Raw genomic sequence first — 16,303 nt, forward strand, 5'->3', positions numbered from 1 at the left:
TTTCTCCTTATTTAGTCTTATCAAAACTCTTCATAATTTTGAACACCTACTATCTATCAAATCTCCCTGTAACCTTCTCAGCTCGAAGGAGAACAACCCCAGCTTCCCCAATCGCTCCACGTAACTGAAAAATCTGCCAAATAAAAGTTTAGACATTTATTGACTTCTTTTTCTAGCAGGACATTGAGTTTTTTTTTGTTCCACTCTCTTGGTCTCTTTGTGTCACACATCGATTCTAATCGAGAGGCTGGGTAAAAATCTCGCTCCACTGGAGTTTAGAAGGATGAGAGGGGATCTCATAGAAACATATAAAATTCTGACGGGACGGGACAGGTTAGATGCAGGAAGAATGTTCCCGATGTTGGGGAAGTCCAGAACCAGGGGTCACAGTCTAAGGATAAGAGGTAAGCCATTTAGGACTGAGATGAGGAGAAACTTCTTCATTAGAGAGTTGTTAACCTGTGGAATTCTCTACTGCAGAGAGTTGTTGATGCAAGTTCGTTGGATATATTCAAGAGAGAGTTAGATTTGGCCCTGACGGCTAAAGGGATCAAGGGGTATGGAGAGAAAGCAAGAAAGGTGTACTGAGGTGAATGATCAGCCATGATCTTATTGAATAGTGGTGCAGGCGCGAAGGGCCGAATGGCCTACTCCTGCACCTATTTTCGATGTTTCTAAGACAATCCTGCTTTATAGTTATCCCCTGGTGTGTGAGGCAATTGGATCAATCTTTCTCCAATTTTCAATGTTACCTTTAAAGACCTTGGGCGAGAAATTTGGTTGTTTAGCAACACCATTAGAGCCTGAGAGGGGCGCTAAGGGGCCGTTAAGCACCTCCCGCCTGAGTGCCGCGTTGTCCGCTCCTGCCACGAACTTCAGTGAAGGTTTAGTGGCGGCGCTGACAGTTTGCGCTGTGCTCGCTAGCACAGCCCACTCGATGATGTCACCGAGTGTGCAACACCCCCATAGTCGCACGTTTGGAAAATTTACTCTTTCGCCTGCTCACACCAGCTGGGGAAAGCAGTCAGTCCAGCGTTGATCTCGGTGCGATATCGTCCGGGGTACAAGGTAAATGATGACATTTCAGTTTTTCAACTTCTATTTATTTGTTGCAGTTGTGGGGAAGTGCATTGAAATTTTCACAAGGATTTTTTTTTTTCAGCTTCCCACGCTAACATGCCGGCATCCTAGCGCCAAGTAATTGAGTTGGCCTCCTGCGCTATCACTCCGTTAGCACCCTAAAAGGAGCGTGGAATGCTTCTCTTAGCGCTCCATTCTCCTCTTGGGGCAATACAACATCGCCCGACACTGTCACCGCCTCAAAACGGGCAATACCGAATTTTCAGCCCTTTGTATTTATAACAGTGCCTTTCACGACCCCAGGATGTCCCAAAGCGCTTTACGGCCAATGAAGTACTTTGAAAGTGTAGTCGCTGTTGTAATGTAGGAAACACGGCAAGCAATTTGCGCACAGCGAGCTCCAACAAGCAGTAATGTGATAATAACCAGATCATCTGCTTTTTAGTGATTTTGGATGAGGGATAAATATTGGCCAGGACACCTTGGAGAACTCCCCTGCCCTTCTTCGAAATAGTGGCCATGGGATCTTTTACGCCTACCTGAGAGAGCAGAAGGGGGCCTCAGTTTAACGTCTCATCCATGGAATATGTAAACAGGGTCGCTTGATTAAGGACCCCCTCCGAGAAATGTGACTGCCTCTGTCCAATGGTAGCGATGTTGAGCAGCTTAAGCAGCGGTCTTTGTAGGCTGTTCAATTTTTTTTTTAAACTGCTCAAAGATAGCGTTTTATACAAGAATGAGCCTCCTGGGGCGCACATAAAACCTTTTAAAGAAAGGGTCGTCCTTGCTCTGCATGAGACTGCCATGATTAGGGTTACCATCGAGCATAAAAACAGGAAATGCTGTAAAACACTCAGCAGCTCAGGCAGCATCTGTGGAGAGAGAAACAGATGCTGTTTCATTGATGACCTTTCATCTGAACAGGAAGAAGTTACAGTTTTTAAACAAATGCAGAGCCAGGGAAAAGGGGGATGTGGCGGGGGTGTGCGGGGAGATGGAAGAACAAAAGGGGGATGGTTTAATGTACAGCACAGAAACAAGCCATTCGGCCCAGCTGGTCCATTCAGATGTTTATGTTCCACACGAGCCTCCTCCCACCCCACTTCATCTCACCCTATCCACAAGGACTGTGGTGGTGTGTGGAATAATTGGGATGGGCCAGAGTTGACCCAGTCTTGTAGCACGGTGCTTTGTAATTATAATGTGCTGTGCTACTCTCCATCCTATGAAGACAGTTTTTGCATTAAAAATTTAGGGCGAATGGTGATTCTGCTACTCCTCCCTGACTATCATTAGTTACGTAGGTGGGCTGGAGCAGCTTACCTTCCAACCCATTTCCCTGGCACAATATGTTGAATGACTAGATGCAACATTAGGGTTGTCAACCCTCCAGGATTGTCCTGGAGGCTCCAGGAGTTGAAGATTCATCTCCAGGACACTGCTGGGAGCAACCTCAGGAGAAAAATCATAGGGACCATTAAAAATAATTGAGTTTTTGTTTTCATTTTCTTTGAAGACTTCTGATTGTTAGTTATTAAAATATTGCAGATGGGAAAAAAGGCTGTTTGACAGTGCAGACTCATCCAATGGGGTAATGAAGTCATTTCGTTTTCGAATTGGCCATGGGGGCGGGGCACCCTAAGGGCAGACGTGTTGGGCGACCAATAGCGGGAGGGTAGGGGCAGGGCACCACGAGGACAGATGTGTTGGGTGACCAATGGTGGGGCACTGCGAGGTCGGACATGTTGGGGGACCGATGGCGGGAGAGTCAATGTGATGAAACCGCGAGGAATACATTCAAGCCGAGTTGCCAACCCTACACAGCAAAGAAAGAACTTGCATTTATATAGCGCCTTTCACAACCACCGGATATCCCAAAGCACTTTACATCCATTGAAGTACTTTTTGAAGTACTGTCACTGTAGTAATGTAGGAAATGTAACAGCCAATTTGTGCACAGCAAGCTCCCACAAACAGCAATGTGACCATGACCAGATAATCTGTTTTTAGTCATGTTGGTCGAGGGATAAATATTGGCCATTACACCCATTTGAAATATTGCCCTTGGGTCTTTTACATCCAGCTGAGAGAGCACCGAGGCCTCAGTTTAACGTTGGAAAAACGGCACCTCCGACAGTGCAGCACTCCCTCAGTACTGCACTTGAGTGTCAGGCTAGATTTTCTGTGCTCGAGTCTCTGGAATGGGGCTTGAACCCAAAACCTTCTGACTCAGAGGTAAGGGTGCTACCCACTGTGCCACTGGCTGACACTACCACAGCTATTATTTTACTTGTTAGGATAAAGGACAGTACCATAATTTAAAGTTAAAGATCTATTGTTATATGTTAGCAAGTGTGGTGGCCCGGAATTTGATCGTATAGAAGGGCGAGCTGCCTGTTGAGGTGCGACAAGTTCCGCGACTAGCCTGGATTATTCAGTTGAGGCCCAAGGCCCAAGGCCCAAGTCTGGGACTCCTGGTTCGGGCACTTATTGTGGCTAGTTTTGCACCCATACCTGATGAATTTCTACCCGCCCCGCTCCGCCTCCTCCCCCCCCACACCCCCCAGTCCCATCTCTACATGCACTTTCCTGTAAACCATGATCCAAACCCTCTGTCGTAACTTGCACCAAGTCTCATTTACCCATCACCTGTGCTCGCTGACCTACATTGGTTCCCGGTCTGGCAACACCTCGATTTTAAAATTCTCATCCTTGTTTTCAAATCCCTCCTTATCTCTGTAACTTCCTCCATCCCTACTCCGCTACTCCGCTACTGCGCTACTCCGATTCTGGCCTCTCGTGCATCTCAAAATTAATCGCTCCACCATTGGCGGCCGTGCTTTCAGCTGCCGAGGCCCTAAGCTCTGGAATTCCCCGCCTCTCTACCTCTTTTACCTCCTTTAAAACGCTCCTTAAAGCCGACAGTCACCTGTCCTAATTTGTCCTTATGTGGTCTGCTTGTCAAATTTTGTTTGTGAATCGCTCCTGTGAAACGCCATGGGATTTTTTACTATGTTAGAGGCGTTATATAAATGTAGGTTGTTGGTGTTGTTGTCAAGTGCTCCCTGTGAGTGGGGCCTCTTGCTAGGGACATAAGATCACAGAACCACCTTTCCTTTTGAAAAGAAAATGAGCTTGAGAGCTCCTCTTAATGACTCATCTATTCCGTTAGTCAGAGTTCCAAGCAGGATAGACTGTTTCTGACCATGCACTTTTCAGTATCCAGATCAGTGTTATGGGGGGGGGTCAAGACTCCTGCATAAACTGAAATTACATCCAGTGTTTTAGTTCCCTTCTCCAGAGGAACAAAGGTGGAATTGAGCCCCTCCGTAGCTTGCGAGAAGCTTTTCAGGCTTTACTTGACAACAACAACAACTGCTAGAGGGCACCTTTTATTCGTTCCTTCATCGTCGCCAGGCCAAAATCCTGGAACACCCTCCCTCTCAGTACCTTCACTACACGGTCTGCATCGGTTCAAGAAGGTGGATCACCACCACCTTCTCGAGGGAAATTAGGGATGGGCAATAAATGCTGGTCTTGTCCGCGACGCCTACATCCTGTGAATGAATTAAAAAAAATGTTGTGTAGGGGCCTAGGATGGGCTTTTGTCTCTGGGAATTGGATTTGAGCCCATGATCGGTGCACACCCATTCCGCCACGACAGCATAGTGAGCAGTAAAAGTCACTATGAAGCACGTAAATGCATTGCCACCATTGTGCCTAGCTGCACTCAGTCCACACAGCATAAATACAGGGAATCCTCCAGTGGAAAGTGTAGAGTTTCTGCAAACACTCCCTGCAACCCAATCTCTAGTCTGTCGCCACCAAACCCTGGATATTTGAGTTCATGTTCACATACTCTAGCCTCCGGCAAACAGCTGTCATCCCAGATCTTAGAATCTCCTTATCAGCTGTTAGACAGACACGTGGTTGCTAACCGTCAGCAACTGCTGACATTAAAAATGCACAGGATATAACCTTTCTCACCCTTGGTAAATTCACCCAGGTTAAAAGAAAATCCACTTTGCAAGTGAAGCTTTGTTGAATGACCATTGCTATGTTTCAATCAGAAGAACTTGCATTTATATAGCACCTTTCACAAACTCAGAACATCCCAAAGCAGTATACAACCAATGAAGTGCAGTCACTGCTGTAATGTCAGGAAACACAGCAGCCAATTTGTGCACAGCAAGCTCCCACAAACAGCAATGTGATAATGACCAGATCATCTGGGTTTTTTTGTGCTGCTGATTGAGGTATAGATATTGGCTCAGGACACCAGGAAGAAGCCCCCTGCTCTTCTTCAAAATAGTGCCATGGGAACTTTTACATCCACTGTTATTCATATTCCAGTAAGCCCAGTTACTGTTTTTGGGTATGAACCTGTTATTAACCTGGACCTATTCACCAACTTTCGAGTTTGAGGAGAAGTGTGCAATGAGTCTCTGACTTTCTTGTAGTTGATGAAACAATAAAAAAAAGTACAACATATATAAAGTTATTTGGAAATTCAGCTTAATATAGATATTGTAAATTGCTTATAAATGTCTTTATACAGGGATTCAGCACAATGTAACAACTCCCTTAAACATATGTGTGTGTATATATATATATATATATATTGCAGTTATCATTTGTTTGTTTACTTACATTTTAAAACATTTCTTTTAACATTGAAATAAGGCCTGTTGTTAATATTAATCTGCCACTTTCAAGGTCGGGGAAGAGTCTGTGGAGGCCCAAGTGGGGACATGGGATAAATCTAGTCTGCGGAACACATTTACAGGGCTATGAGGGAAGAGCAGGGGGTTGCGGGGTGGGGGGGGGGGGGGGGGGGGGTGAGGTGAGTGGGATTAATTGGAGAGCTCTTTCAAAGAGCCGGCACAGGCACAATGGGCCAAATGGCCTCCTTCTGTGCTGTATCATTCTATGATTCTAGTTGCCAAAGTAATTACAAAAAGGGTTCTCTGTTCATTATTCTGGGCACTCGATCAAAACCTACTTCGACATCAATGGGAAGGACATGCTTGAGCCCTTAGGGAGCAGGGACTTAGCTTGCACAATAATCTTCAGATACGGAAGTCAAAACATCTGGATGAATAAGGGCAGAAAGCACCCAACAAAATAATGGGTAGTCCTTCATGAGAGTCACGTGTCAAAACCCTTAGCAAAATTGATGAAAGCAAGATAAATGGATTTTCCTGAGCTGTAAAATGTTCTGCATTGTCATTAAAAGCCATGACCTGTCCTCATGCAGAACAAAATCAACCATGCTGCTTTCTGATACCGCTATCCTTCTCCAATGCATAGGCCAGACATAATTTGTGTGTACGATTTTACACAGAAGTTTTATTAAATGATATCATTTCACGTGTGAGTTGCTAGATAGGTATAAAATGTTACAAATCACAGTTGAATTGAGTGAGTGAGAAGCAGGATTCACTCATTTAAAAAAACCTTTTTTGAGCCCTGGTTCTTGCAATCGCGCACACGCACGCACACACGTATATACACACACACACACACCGTACACACATACACACACACCGTACACACGTACACACCATGCACACATACACACACACCGTACACACGTACACACACACACACACACACGTATATACACACACACACACACACCGTACACACATACACACACACCGTACACACGTACACACCGTGCACACATACACACACCGTACACACGTACACACACACACACACACGTATATACACACACACACACCGTACACACATACACACACATCGTACACACGTACACACACACACACACCGTACACACATACACACACACCGTACACACATACACACACACCGTACACACATACACACACACACCGTACACACATACACACACACCGTACACACATACACACACACCGTACACACGTACACACACACACGTACACACACACCGTACACACGTACACACACACACACACACACACACACACCGTACACACGTACACACACGCACGCACACACGTATATACACACACACACACCGTACACACATACACACACACCGTACACACATACACACACACCGTACACACATACACACACACATACACACACACGTACACACACACCGTACACACGTACACACACACACACATACACACACACACACCGTACACACACGCACGCACACACGTATATACACACACACACACACCGTACACACATACACACACATACACACACACACGCACACACGTATATACACACACACACACCGTACACACATACACACGCACACACGCACGCACACACGTATATACACACACACCGTACACACATACACACACACCGTACACACGTACACACACACACACACACACACACACACACACACACACACGTGTACACACACCATCATCATAGGCAGTCCCTCGAAATCGAGGAAGACTTGCTTCCACTCTAAAAGTGAGTTCTCAGGTGAGGTGTACAGTACAATACGGGAATTACAGTCTCTGTCACAGGTGGGACAGATAGTGGTTGAAGGAAAGAGTGGGTGGGTAGTCTGATTTTCCGCATGCTCCTTCCATTGTCTGCGCTTGGTTTCTGCATGCTCTCGGCGACGAGACTCAAGGTGCTCAGTGTCCTCCCGGATGCACTTCCTCCACTTAGGACGGTCTTTGGTCAGGGATTCCCAGGTGCCGGTGGGGATGTTGCACTTTATCAAGGAGGCTTTGAGGGTATTATGTCTGCAATTACCATCGAATAAGTTCACGAGGCCTTGTACTGTGAGTAAGAGCTGTATGACTTCAGTCCATTTAATAAGACTGTAAAGTGAGGAGCAGCATGGCTAGCTGCCTTTTATATGCCCCTGCACACCAGGGCAGGAAACCCCTGGGTCTCCAAAAGCAGCGCCCTCAGGTGGTACATCGTACATAGTTACATAGTGAATACAAAGAGTTTGCATACATGACATCATTCCCCGCCAAAGTCTTTGATGTGAGTTGATTACAGGTTAAGGCGACTTGGAACCCTGTGCTCCCTGGTTGACCGTCTGAGTGTCGCTTCTGGCCTGAGTGAGTTGGTTGGGCCACTGCTGTCTTGCAGCGCGACTGATTGGGCTGGACTGTTGGGGATGGTGGGATCATCCTCGTGGTTGGCAGCGAGGTCTGTTGTCCATTGGACGTGTGTCAGGGGTCGCTGAAAATGAGGTCCTCTTGGTTCCTGGTTATCTGTGAATCGTAATTTGGTTTGGTCTGAATGTTTTCTGCACATTTGACCATTAAGCAGTTTGACAACACACACTCTATTCCCCTCCTTGACTAATACAATGCCGGCGACCCATTTGGGGCGCTGACCGTAATTCAGCACAATTACAGTGATGTCACATAATACAGCGCGTGTTTTGCTGATAATGCCTGGTTTCCACCTGATCAATGAGTTCAGGGTGTACTAAGGAGAGCCTGGTTTTGAGTGCTTGTTTCATTCTGCAAGAGGAACCCCGGTAAGTGAGTGGAGTCATGTCCTGTAGCTGAGCAGTACCCAGGACAGGCAGGTTTGTAAGGAGCCTTCCGTGACACGTTTCAAGCTCTGCTTTATGGTTTGGACTGCCCACTCCGCTTGGCTGTTGGATGCGGGCTTGAACAGGGCAGATCTGACATGCTTGATGCCATTACGGGTCATGAGTTCATTGAATTCCGAGCTGGTGAAGCACGGACCATTGTCACTGACAAGAATGTCGGGTAAGTCATGGGTGGCAAATATGGCCCTGAGACTTTCAGTGGTGGCTGTGGACGTGCTGGATGCCAGTATTAGGCGTCTACAACAACCAGGAACATCTTTCCCAGAAAGTGGCCCGCATAATCCACATGGATTCTGGACCATGGTTTTGAGGGCCAGGACCAGAGATTAAGTGGAACCTCCCTGGGTGCATTGGTGTTTATGCCTTTGCTTTCCGAAAACAGTGAGATTAGGGGCTTGTGGTCTGTCTCTAACTCAAACCTGAGTCCAACCAAGTATTGGTGCATCTTTTTTACACCGTAAACACAGGCTAAAGCCTCCTTTTCGACCATGCTGTAGCCTCTTTCAGCCTTTGATAGACTTCTGGACGCAATAGCAATCGGTTGGAGCTTGCCCACTGCATTGGCTTGCTGCAAAACACACCCGACACCATACGACGATGCATCACCTGCTAAAACTAGACGTTTACATGGGTCATATAATACCAGCAACTTATTAGAACACAGCAGATTTCTGGCTTTCTCAAAGACGGCTTCTTGATTTTTACCCTAAGCCCAGTCGTCTCCAATGCTTCGTCTCGAATCCAAAGATGGGCACTAACACTGTCTGCCTACGACTATGTGATCCGCCACAGGCCAGGCACTGAAAACTGCGCCGATGCTCTCAGCCGACTGCCATTGCCCACCACCGGGGTGGAAATGGCGCAGCCCGCAGACCTGCTACTTGCCATGGATACCTTTGATAGCAAAGGGTCACCCGTAACGGCCCGCCAAATTAAGACCCGGACCAGCCAGGATCTTCTGCTATCCCTTGTAAAAAGTTGCGTCCTCAATGGCAGCTGGTCAGCGGTCCCAAGAGACATGCAAGACGAGATCAAGCTGTTTGTGCAACGGTTCCAGCAAGGTGCTCAACCCTGGGAGAAAGTTACCAAAATAGTTGAAGAGTCCCAGGAACGAGCGCAGCTCCATTACATTTCGTGGTCTGGGTGCATTCTTGATGGCTTCTGTCTTCGAGTCTGTGGGCCTGATGCCGTCTGCCACAATCTTCCTCCCGAGGAATTCTATCTCTGGCGGCAGGAAGACACATTTGGATCATTTCAACTGGAATCCAACTCTGTTTAGTTGACTTAAAACTTCTTCCTGGTTGTGCAGGTGTTCGGAGGTATCGCAGCCAGCAATGAGGATGTCGTCCTGAAATACGACGGTGCGTGGAACCGATTTCAACAGGCTCTCCATGTTTCTTTGTAATATGGCTGCAGCCGAGCGAATCCCAAACGGGCCCCTGTGGTACTTTGTGTGTGTTAATGCACGTTAATTTTTTTGATGACTCAACCAGCTCCTGGGTCATGTAAGCGGAGGTTAGATCCAGCTTGGTGAATGCCTTTCCCCCTGCTAATGTCGCGAAAAGGTCATCGGCTTTGGGTAGTGGGTGCTGGTCCTGTAACGAGACTCGGTTGATCGTTACTTTGTAGTCGCTGCAGATTCTGACCGTGCCATCGCTCTTTAGTACCGGAACAATCGGGCTGGCCCGATTGAACTCGGCTGGCGATATGATTCCCTCGCGTTGAAGTCTGTCCAATTCGATCTCCACTTTCTCCCTCAGCATGTAGGGGACCGCTTGAGCCTTGTGATGAATGGGCTGTGCCTCGGGGACCAAGTGGATCTGTACTTTGGCGCCTGTGAAGTTGCCGATGTCTGGTTCAAATAAAGATGGGAACTTGCTCAGCACTTGAGCACAGGAAGCATGGTCCACTGACGATAATACTTTGATGTCTTCCCAGTTCCACCGAATCTTCCCTATCCAGCTTCTGCTAAGCAGCGTTGGCCCATCACCTGGTACAATCCACAGTGGCAGCTCATGTGCCTCTCCATCATAGAATACTTTTACGTTCGCACTGCCAATAACTGGTATCAGTTCCTTGGTGTAAGTGCAGAGCTTTATCTGAATCAGCTTGGGTCTTTGTGCTTTGTTGTTGCCCCACAGCCTTTCACATGCCTTCTGGCTCATAATTGACTGACTTGCCCCCGTGGATACAGGAATGCCATTTAATTTGACTTTTATCATCATGGGAGGACTTTTTGTGGAGAGGGTGTGCACATCGCACACTGCTCCCTCAGGCTGAGTTGCCTCTCTAGCTTGTCCTTTGTGATCCACGCTGGATCGGGACTCTTCTGCCGATTCCACTGCCACGTGGTGAGTCGCAGTACGTTCGCACATTCGCTGGAGGTGGCCCCTTGTTTTCTGCAGCATTTGCATGCATAGACTTTAAATTGACATTGATGGGCTCCATGATTACCCCCGCAACGCCAGCATTGTGTTAATGATTTCGCATTTACACCCCTTGGCGGCCTAGCAGCAGCAGGCATGTAGGCTCTGCTCTGTACAGTTCTTATTAGTTCAACAGTTCTGCCTGCAATCGGCATTATTTTACATACAGTATTTGCCAGTGAGCTCCGATTCTAGTCGGAAGTCATCTGTATGGTATCGCAAATTAGTTCAGTCAGCTCATTGTATGTCTTATCCTTGGCCTTCGTGGGTGCCAGCAAGTCCCTGATGAGGCGGTAGACCTCGGGCCCACAGCTGGTCAGCAGTATAGCCTTGTGCTTCTCTGCCAATGTGTTCGATGGTATGAGACGTGAATTGGCTAGAATAGACTGGCGAATGATACTTAAAGGGTTGACGGTGGATAAGCAATGGCAAACATTTAAAGATCACATGGATGAACTTCAACAATTGTACATCCCTGTCTGGAGTAAAAATAAAACTGGGAAGGTGGCTCAACCGTGGCTAACAAGGGAAATTAGGGATAGTGTTAAATCCAAGGAAGAGGCATATAAATTGGCCAGAAAAAGCATCAAACCTGAGGACTGGGAAAAATTTAGAATTCAGCAGAGGAGGACAAAGGGTTTAATTAGGATGGGGAAAATAGCGTATGAGTGGAAGCTTGCTGGGAACATAAAAGCTGACTGCAAAAGGACAAAGGGTGTTAAAAAAAACAAGCCTGAAGGCTTTGTGTCTTAATGCAAGGAGCATCTGCAATAAGGTGGATGAATTAACTGTGCAAATAGATGTTAACAAATATGATGTGATTGGGATTACGGAGACTTGGCTCCAGGATGATCAGGGCTGGGAACTCAACATCCAGGGGTATTCAACATTCAGGAAAGATAGAATAAAAAGAAAAGGAGGTGGGGTAGCATTGCTGGTTAAGGAGGAAATTAAGGCAATAGTTCGGAAGGACATTAGCTTGGATGATGTGGAATCTATATGGGTAGAGCTGCAGAACACCAAAGGGCAAAAAACGTTAGTGGGAGTTGTGTACAGACCTCCAAACAGTAGTAGTGATGTTGGGGAGGGCATCAAACATGAAATTACGGGTGCGTGCAATAAAGGTGCAGCAGTTATAATGGGTGACTTTAATATGCACATAGATTGGGTTAACCAAACTGGAAGCAATACGATGGAGGAGGATTTCCTGGAGTGCATAAGGGATGGTTTTCTAGACCAATATGTCGAGGAACTAACTAGGGGGGAGGCCATCTTTAGACTGGGTGTTGTGTAATGAGAGAGGATTAATTAGCAATCTTGTTGTGCGAGGCCCCTTGGGGAAGAGTGAACATAATATGGTGGAATTCTGCATTAGGATAGAGAATGAAACAGTTAATTCAGAGACCATGGTCCAGAACTTAAAGAAGGGTAACTTTGAAGGTATGAGGCGTGAATTGGCTAGGATAGATTGGCGAATGATACTTAAGGGGTTGACTGTGGATGGGCAATGGCAGACATTTAGAGACCGCATGGATGAACTACAACAATTGTACGTTCCTGTCTGGTGTAAAAATAAAAAGGGAAGGTGGCTCAACCATGGCTATCAAGGGAAATCAGGGATAGTATTAAAGCCAAGGAAGTGGCATACAAATTGGCCAGAAATAGCAACGAACCCGGGGACTGGGAGAGATTTAGAACTCAGCAGAGGAGGACAAAGGGTTTGATTAGGGCAGGGAAAATGGAGTACGAGAAGAAGCTTGCAGGGAACATTAAGACGGATTGCAAAAGTTTCTATGGATATGTAAAGAGAAAAAGGTTAGTAAAGACAAACGTAGGTCCCCTGCAGTCAGAATCAGGGGAAGTCATAACGGGGAACAAAGAAATGGTGGACCAATTGAACAAGTACTTTGGCTCGGTATTCACTAAGGAGGACACAAACAACCTTCCGGATATAAAAGGTTCGGAGGGTCTAGTAAGGAGGAGGAACTGAGGGAAATCCTTATTAGTCGGGAAATTGTGTTGGGGAAATTGATGGGATTGAAGACCGATAAATCCCCAGGGCCTGATGGACTGCATCCCAGAGTACTTAAGGAGGTGGCCTTGGAAATAGTGGATGCATTGACAGTCATTTTCCAACATTTCATTGACTCTGGATCAGTTCCTATGGAGTGGAGGTTGGCCAATGTAACCCCACTTTTTAAAAAAGGAGGGAGAGAGATAACAGGGAATTATAGACCGGTCAGCCTGACATCGGTAGTGGGTAAAATGATGGAATCAATTATTAAGGATGTCATAGCAGTGCATTTGGAAAGAGGTGACATGATAGGTCCAAGTCAACATGGATTTGTGAAAGGGAAATCATGCTTGACAATCTTCTGGAATTTTTTGAGGATGTTTCCAGTAGAGTGGACAAGGGAGAACCAGTTGATGTGGTATATTTGGACTTTCAGAAGGCTTTCGACAAGGTCCCACACAAGAGATTAATGTGCAAAGTTAAAGCACATGGGATTGGGGGTAGTGTGCTGACATTGATTGAGAACTGGTTGTCAGACAGGAAGCAAAGAGTAGGAGTAAATGGGGACTTTTCAGAATGGCAGGCAGTGACTAGTGGGGTACCGCAAGGTTCTGTGCTGGGGCCCCAGCTGTTTACACTGTACATTAATGATTTAGACGAGGGGATTAAATGTAGTATCTCCAAATTTGCGGATGACACTAAGTTGGGTGGCAGTGTGAGCTGCGAGGAGGATGCTATGAGGCTGCAGAGCGACTTGGATAGGTTAGGTGAGTGGGCAAATGCATGGCAGATGAAGTATAATGTGCATAAATGTGAGGTTATCCACTTTGGTGGTAAAAACAGAGAGACAGACTATTATCTGAATGGTGACAGATTAGGAAAAGGGGAGGTGCAACGAGACCTGGGTGTCATGGTACATCAGTCATTGAAGGTTGGCATGCAGGTACAGCAGGCGGTTAAGAAAGCAAATGGCATGTTGGCCTTCATAGCGAGGGGATTTGAGTACAGGGGCAGGGAGGTGTTGCTACAGTTGTACAGGGCCTTGGTGAGGCCACACCTGGAGTATTGTGTACAGTTTTGGTCGCCTAACCTGAGGAAGGACATTCTTGCTATTGAGGGAGTGCAGCGAAGGTTCAACAGACTGATTCCCGGGATGGCGGGACTGACCTATCAAGAAAGACTGGATCAACTGGGCTTGTATTCACTGGAGTTCAGAAGAATGAGAGGGGACCTCATAGAAACGTTTAAAATTCTGACGGGGTTAGACAGGTTAGATGCAGGAAGAATGTTCCCAATGTTGGGGAAGTCCAGAACCAGGGGACACAGTCTAAGGATAAGGGGTAAGCCATTTAGGACCGAGATGAAGAGAAATTTCTTCACCCAGAGAGTGGTGAACCTGTGGAATTCTCTACCACAGAAAGTTGTTGAGGCCAATTCACTAAATATATTCAAAAAGGAGTTAGATGAAGTCCTTACTACTAGGGGGATCAAGGGGTATGGTGAGAAATCAGGAATGGGGTACTGAAGTTGCATGTTCAGCCATGAACTCATTGAATGGCGGTGCAGGCTAGAAGGGCCGAATGGCCTACTCCTGCACCTATTTTCTATGTTTCTATGTTTCTCTAGATATGTGAAGAGAAAAAGATTAGTGAAGACAAACGTAGGTCCCTTGCAGTCAGAACCAGGTGAATTTATAATGGGGAACAAAGAAATGGCAGACCAATTGAACAAATACTTTGGTTCTGTCTTCACGAAGGAAGACACAAATAACTTTCTGAAAATACTAGAGGACCGAGGGTCTAGTGAGAAGGAGGAACTGAAGGAAATCCTTATTAGTGAGGAAATTGTGTTAGGAAAATTGATGGGATTGAAGGCCGATAAATTCCCGGAGCCTGATAGTCTGCATCCCAGAGTACTTAAGGAAGTGGCCCTAGAAATAGTGGATGCATTGGTGATCATTTTCCAATAGTCTATCGACTCGGCATAAGTTCCTATGGACTGGAGGGTAGCTAATGTAACACCACTTTTTTTAGCCTGACATCAGTCGTGGGGAAAATGTTGGAATCAATTCTTAAAGATGAAATAGCAGTGCATTTGGAAAGCAGTGACAGGATCGGTCCAAGTCAGCATGGATTTATGAAAGGGACATCATGCTTGACAAAATTTTTTGAGGATGTAACTAGTAGAGTGGACAAGGGCGAACCAGTGGTTGTGGTGTATTTGGACTTTCAAAAGGCTTTTGACAAGGTCCCATACAAGAGATTGGTGTGCAAAATTAAAGCACGTGGTATTGGTGGTAATGTATTGACATGGATCGAGAACTGGTTGGCAGACAGGAAGCAGAGAGTCGGGATAAACGGGTCCTTTTCAGACTGGCAGGCAGTGACTAGTGGGGTGCCACAGGGCTCAGTGCTGGGACCCCAACTATTTGCAACACATCAATGATTTAGATGAAGGAATTGAGTGTAATATCTCCAAGTTTGCAGACGACACTAAGCTGGTTGGCATTGTGAGCTGTGAAGAGGATGCTAAAAGGCTGCAGGGTGACTTGGACAGGTTAGGTGAATGGGCAAATGCATGGCAGATGCAGTATAATGTGGATAAATGTGAGGTTATCCACTTTGATGGCAAAAACATGAAGGTGGAATATTATCTGAACAGTGGCAGATTAGGAAAAGGGGAGGTGCAACAAGACCTGTGGGTTTCATGGCACATCAGTCATTGAAAGTTGGCACGCAGGTGCAACAGGCGGTGAAGAAGGCAAATGGTATGTTGGCCTTCATAGCTGGGGGTTTGAGTATAGGAGCAGGGAGGTCTTACTGCAGTTGTACAGAGCCATGGTGAGGCCTCACCTGGAATATTGTGTTCAGTTTTGGTCTCCTAATCTGAGAAAGGACGTTCTTGCTATTGAGGGAGTGCAGCGAAGGCTCACCAAACTGATTCCCAGGATGGCAGGACTGACTTATGAGGAGAGACTGGATCGACTGGGCCTGTATTCACTGGAGTTTAGAAGAATGAGAGGGGATCTCATAGAAACATGTAAAGTTCTGACGGGACTGGACAGGAAGAATGTTCCCGATGTTGGGGAAGTCCAGAACCAGGGGTCACTGTCTAAGGATAAGGGGTAAGCCATTTAGGACCGAGATGAGGAGAAACTTCTTCACTCAGAGAGTTTTTGGCCTGTGGAATTCTCTACCGCAGAGAGTTGTTGATGCCAGT

The 16,303-nt window shown here is 46.4% G+C and overlaps 1 protein-coding gene across 1 annotated transcript in view; it reads left to right on the forward strand.

Moving 5' to 3' along the window:
* fam189a2 (family with sequence similarity 189 member A2) overlaps positions 1-16,303 on the forward strand; it is a 159,302-nt gene that overhangs the window by 70,436 nt on the left and 72,563 nt on the right. The gene's annotated exons all lie outside the window — the stretch shown is intronic.

The sequence above is a fragment of the Pristiophorus japonicus genome, chromosome 1 (genome assembly GCF_044704955.1).
Source record: "Pristiophorus japonicus isolate sPriJap1 chromosome 1, sPriJap1.hap1, whole genome shotgun sequence".
In the NCBI taxonomy this organism is placed as follows: domain Eukaryota; kingdom Metazoa; phylum Chordata; class Chondrichthyes; family Pristiophoridae; genus Pristiophorus; species Pristiophorus japonicus.